The sequence below is a fragment of the Octodon degus genome, unplaced genomic scaffold (genome assembly GCF_000260255.1).
Source record: "Octodon degus isolate 3935 unplaced genomic scaffold, OctDeg1.0 scaffold00007, whole genome shotgun sequence".
Classification (NCBI taxonomy): Eukaryota; Metazoa; Chordata; class Mammalia; order Rodentia; family Octodontidae; genus Octodon; species Octodon degus.
In genome coordinates, this window is record NW_004524583.1 from 10,029 (window position 1) to 16,135 (window position 6,107).

At 40.8% G+C, this 6,107-nt stretch overlaps 2 pseudogenes; both read right to left on the minus strand.

Annotated features, from left to right (window-relative positions):
* Positions 1 to 1,323: 1,323 nt before the first annotated feature.
* Positions 1,324 to 1,712, minus strand: LOC101589593 (annotated as a pseudogene).
* An 812-nt stretch (positions 1,713 to 2,524) lies between these two features.
* On the minus strand, positions 2,525 to 3,067 carry LOC101583438 (annotated as a pseudogene).
* Positions 3,068 to 6,107: the final 3,040 nt, after the last annotated feature.

The window sequence follows — 6,107 nt, forward strand, 5'->3', positions numbered from 1 at the left end:
AACTTTAAAAAGTATATTTCCATTTTCTGTTGACTTAAAAAAAAAGGTTTGTATCTATGTTGTTTATTTATTATTTCTTGCCTATATCTTGTAATATGAGAAACTACAAGGGCAGTAACAATACACAATGTACTAACCATTGTTACTCTCCTAAAATCTTGTTTTGAGATTTTGTAAATAAAATAAATAAATAAATCTGTTCTACCCCTTTAGAAGCAGATCCCCCACCTGTAAGGTAGGATAGCCAATTTGTCCTCACAGAACATTTTTAGTACTAGATATAGGAGTGCTTCTCACCTAGTAGATGCTCAGTAAATATTAGGTTTTAAAAAATTCTCTTTCATTCTTTTTTTTTTTTTTTGGTGGAACCGGGGATTGAACTCAGGCCCTTGCACTTGCCAGAGAAGTGCTTATTCCACTGAACCATCTCCCCAGCCCTTCTCTCTCCTTCTTTTGAACAATCTGTATTTACAAATATGATTACATAGTAAATATTTAAATTTAAAAATTCATTACAATAAAAGACATATTGCCACTGATGCTCTTTAAGATACTGTCCTTAACTTTGAATACACTTATCCTATCTTCCTGAACACTTTCTGAAGCAGTTCTGGAAGTCCTCTTTCTTTGAACTGTAGAGACTACCTTGATGTCTTAAATCAACTCCAAACACTTACCTTTCACAATCGTTTGGAGGGCTGGTGAGATAGCCCAGCAGACTAAGCACCTGCTTAGGCAAGCTCAGGGATGTGGTTTGATCCCCAGCACCACATCCTGTGCCAACCTCTCCCCTGGGCGCACTGAGCCAGCCAATGAATCTGGGCATCATGGTGCATGCCTGTAATCCCAGCGCTGGGGAGGCTAAAAACAGGAGGATCACTATGAGTTAGAGCTGCGAAGTGAGACCCTGTACCAAATTAATAACAATAATAATAATATTTAAAAAAATCATTTGGAGATGAGGGAATAGCCAGAAGTTGTAGCGTGGCAGATCTGGTGAAGTGGGTGAGGATACACTGTAATGTGTCTGCAAGCTTGCTTTCCTATTGGATGCTGTATGGCAGGAGGCATTCATAATTTTTTTTTTTTTTTTTTTTTTTGAAGGAACCGGGGATTGAACTCAGGTCCTTGCGCTTGCCAGGGAAGCGCTTATTCCACTGAGCCATCTCCCTGGCCTGTAGAAAGAGTCGGGACGGGGGCGCGAACCGGTGACCTCATGCTCCAGAGCCCGGCGCGGAGACCGCAGCGCTAGGTCGCCGCCCTCATATTATTTTTAATCATACTTTCTTTTTTTAAATTTTTAATGATAGAAAGAAAAAACATCTAAAACTGGAGCTTCTGGGAGAACCATTTGTTCTCGCCTGTCTCATATCTCTCCTCAAACTTGATCTTCGCCTGCCGCTGGGCCTTGTGCTTGAGGGCTGGGTCTCTGAAGACGTCCTTGTTGACCAACGTCTTGTCCAGGGCGATATCCACAGAATACCTTGTGGGCATGAGGTGGTTGTAGTTATAAACCTTCACAAAGGACTTGATCTTCGACCTCTTGGCGATTTTCTTCTTGCTCATGGCGGCTGTCATGTAGCGGTCAATCCCAGCCACTAGGCATGGCTGTAGGTGCCGTCGTCGATGTTCTTCATGATGAGGGCTTTGCATCCGCAATAGCGTCCAGCAAGGACCAGCACCACTTTCCCCAGTTTCGTGAACTTGCCCATTGCGACAGCACCAAGCTGGAGTTACAGTGGAAAGGTAAGGCTTTACTCATACATTTTAAAGATACAATGTGAAGTTAGATAATTTGATAACAGTCTTCAGTAGTTATTCATAAACTCTATTGCTTTTTAAATATTAAACTTGAAGCAACTTTTATTGTCTGCAGCATCCCCAGAGGTAACCTCTCCGCTGGAGAATAATAGAACTGCAGTGTGCAAAGCTAGCTTTAGGGAAGTAGACTGTATAGATTATCTGGGCCCTGGGCGGAAATTGCAACACTCAACTAGAGATTCAAATAGACAGGAAAGTGACTATAAGGAGCACAAGTCACTGAGAAGGCACAGTGTATCTCATGTGACCTGCTCTGTTTTACTTTGGTCTGGAAACAAGTCTGACCGTATGTAAGTATGCTTATAGTTACTGATCTCATTATTAGAACGTCTTCATTCACTGAATCGGCTCCCTTGGAAATTCTAATTGACATTAAATTTCTCACCCCTCCATTTATTTTATTCCCTCTTTCATGTCCTGCTTTTCTATGTATTTTCTTGTTGCACTGAAAGGATTTTCCCAGCTCAGTGCTCCCCTTTGCTATTTCCCTTCAGCTATCTCTACTATGTTTTTAAATTCATCCTTGACATTTAATTTTATTTATTTATTTATTTATTTATTTATTTATTTGCTGCAAAAGGGTTTATTTTGTTTTGGTCCAAGATTTGGGACGGGGCTCCAGAAAGGTGAGAAAGCTGCCCAGTGGCTGGAGGGAGAGGGTTAGGAAAAGCCCTGACACCAGATGTTGCAGGAGCCTTCAGAGACCGCCAGGCTCTGACCTCCTAGTCATGTTTAAGGGTGAGCCTTTCAAAGAGCTACTCACCCAGCCCAGCCTGGAGGCTTGCCAGCCTGTGGAGGTTGGTGAGGTGGTCACCTATCTTCTTGATGAGCTTCACCTCCTCATCTAGCAAGTGGTTTCCCAGGAAATCACAGATATGGGGGTCAGTCTTGGCAGAGCCCAAGGCATGAAGGTCCAGAAAAGCTTGGTTCAGGTTCTTCTCCACAGCCAGGGCAGCTTCCATGGCATCCAAAGTTTTACCCCACTCATCTTCAGATGGTTTCTGCACATCTTGAAAGAGAACACAGCCACTGTGCCAGTTTTGCATCTTCAGGAGATGCTCAGCACTCTCACGTTTCTCCTTGACCAGCTCATGGAAGAAATGGTCCATGCCCTTCAGAGCCACATATTCTCGGTCAAAGTAGTAAACCAGAGAGAGGTGTAGGAGGCCCGCAGGTGCAGGTTCACCAAGAGGTTGACAGCAGCCTTCACCTCGGTGGAATAATTCTGATGAATCTGAGAGGTCATGGCTAATCAGCAATAAGGAGCTACCCACAAAAGAACGGTGTGGTCTGGTTCTGGAAGGAGGAGATAGGCGAGAAGGTGGTCCCGAAACTTGTACCTGGAAGGTGGATGGGAAGATGAAGGAGGGAGTCCCCGGGTCTGTTCTGTCCAAACACTGTTGAAGCAAAAACAGGTCTGTGGGACCTCTGGACGCACCTTGACATTTAATTTTAATAACTATATTTTTCATTTTTAAAAGTTCAGTTCTTTTGTTTTGTTCCTTCTTTCCTTTTCAAACCACCTTATCCATATGCTATTCTTTGATGGCTTCTGCACTGTCCTAGTATTTCCAGTTATTGTGTTGCCAATTATCCTGTGGATTGCCGAAATGCAATTATGGAATTATGGAAGACACAGTGACAATTGTATGGTAAATGGAGGTGGGAAGAATTTAAAGAAAAATTTTGGAAATATATAAAATTTGAACTAGACAGGTAGGTAGGGGTTTAAGAAGTTAATTAAGCTGACATGGTGGGAAGAGGGGATTCTGAATACAGGTGATTGTGTATGCAAAGATAGAGAATCATTAAAGTTCTTGCTGACTAGAGGAGAAACAGTGTAGGAAGTGGGGGGTGAGAAGAAACACAGTGTAGGCAGTGGGTGGTGAGAAGAAATGCAGGCAGAAGTCCTGGGAAGAGTCAGGAATGTGCAGATAACACTGGAGTGGGTTACCTGGTATAGTGGTGAAATGCCCTACCTATGAGCACATGATGCAGATATATACCCCAACAACATGTATGGATGTAAATATTCATGGTCATGCAGAGAAGAATGGAAATGGTGAAATGGTGATGAGTAACTAACTCGGCTTTTGTTACTGTATTTTGTTTGTTTTTTTTTTTTGGCTGGCTAGGCCTGCCTTAAGGGCAGGTCTGGTGCTGAGGATGGAAGTGCACCCCCCTGCCCTTGACTGAGTTTTGCCCAAGCAGGTGCTTTATACAACTGAGCTATCTCTCCAGCCCCTGTATTTTGTTCTTTGTGGTTCTGACTTCAGTCCATGTAGAATAGGAGCAAACTGAAGGATAACAACTGAGAGCAACAAGAAATCTCATTGGAGCATGAAATAAAGTGAGACTGAAAATACCAGCCTTTCGCACCCTGCAGAGACCTGCAAATCTCATCAGGTATTTGTGGGATGATGGGGAAAGTGGAGCTAAGACAGGGTGCAGATGTGATCTTTGTAGGAGAAAATAACATAAATAGGTTTCTCTTGATAAGTAGAAAACTTTTTAAAATTTACTTTTGCCAATGACCTTTGAGGGGTATTATATATAACTTAAAAAGAAACAAATTTCTCTTTATAAGTGAAAAAACTTTTCATTCAAAGCATTGCAGGGCATATTTAGTACTAAATCAAATTGCAATTTTCTTTAGGCATTATATAATTATAAAATATTGTCAAGAAGAAAAAAATTTAAAGAAAATTCTTAAATTGTCTTAGCTGGTTTATCTGAATTGGGATGTGGGTCTTTGTTCTTGAAGTTATAAAACATGCAATTCCAGTGGCTAGGAGTTAGATTTGTTCTTACATGCAGAGCTTGCTCTCTGTTTTAGACATTTTTGTCTAATTTTACAAATAAAGAGATTTCTGGCCTGTGTGTGTGTGTGTGTGTGTGTGTGTGTGTAACTGGGGATGGAACACAGGGCCTTCACTCTGATCTACACCAGCCCTTTGTTAATTTTTATTTTGAGACAAGGTCTCACTGCACTGCTGAGCTGCCAGGGCTGGGCTTACACTATTCTATGACAGACAAACAATTGTAACAAATTTGTGTTTCTTCAAGCTTTCCTTCCACTTACACATTTGTTATTATTCTTTTTGAATATTTAAAGTATTTGTGTTTTGTCATTAGCAATAATTTTTTTCTTACATTTATTTAGTGTGTGTGTGTGTGTGTGTGTGTGTGGCCAGCTCAGCCCACCAGGGGCGGGGCTGGCTGGCATGTGGTGCTGGGGGATTGAACCGCGGTCCCTGTGCTTTGCTAAGCTTGTTCTAAGTAGGTGCTTTAGACCACTGAGCCATCTCTCCAGCCCCAGCAATAATTTTTTGAAACATTTAGTCTTACTTAAATACTTAAATGGATTATCATCAATAATAGTTTCTTTTTTAGGAAACATCATTAGAGTGTTGTTTGTTTTAGAGGAATGTAAAAGAGATCAAGTGTTAAAAGAGAATTTGTGTCTTTTTTTGGTTAGTGTTTTTGTTTTCGGTTAGTCTATAAATCTATAGATAAGATAAACTAAAACCTAAATTGCTTACTTTAGTTCAGAATGTTTGTCTCTATATGCTATTCACTGCATATATTGTGGAATTTGTTATCTGACAATGAAGAAATCAGTAGGGTTCGTTTTTATTATGAGTGCAGAAAAAAATGAAAAAGAAACCAAAATCAAAAATTTCAAACCAAATTCTGACTCATTATCAAAACTTTTTGGAGACAGTATTTTTCCCAAATGTTGGAACATAAAGCCTGTAACACTGAAAAACTTGTCTGTGGTTCACATGAGACTTAAAACAGAAGTGACTTTATTGTAAGCTACGAGGCCTATAGTAACCACAAGGGACCACATCGTGAGAAACCAATACCTTGTCTTTCACATATGTTGTGTTTGAATTTGTGAAATTAATGCTATTATGTGCAGCGTTTGTATTAGCGGTGGAAATATCTGTGATAACATCAAACTAAACAGGAAATGTGGCTACTTCAGTGTAAAATACACACTTTAGAGAGGCAGGTGGAGGAGATGGGAAAGGGGCTGCTTAGAGCAGTGGGGGTGGGATGCAAGCTGAATGTGGGCCCTCATAAGCACAGAAGACGGAAACTAAGGACTAAAAGAAATAAGAACTTGAACAAAAAATTGACACAGCAAATGATAATCTCAGTGGAAGCAATCTAGTCTGAGGAGCTGGAAGGAGAAGGAGGAGGAGAAGGAGGAGGAGAAGAAATAGGAGAAGAGAGAAGATGAAGAATAGAAGGGGAAAAAGAAAAGGGCACAGAACCAA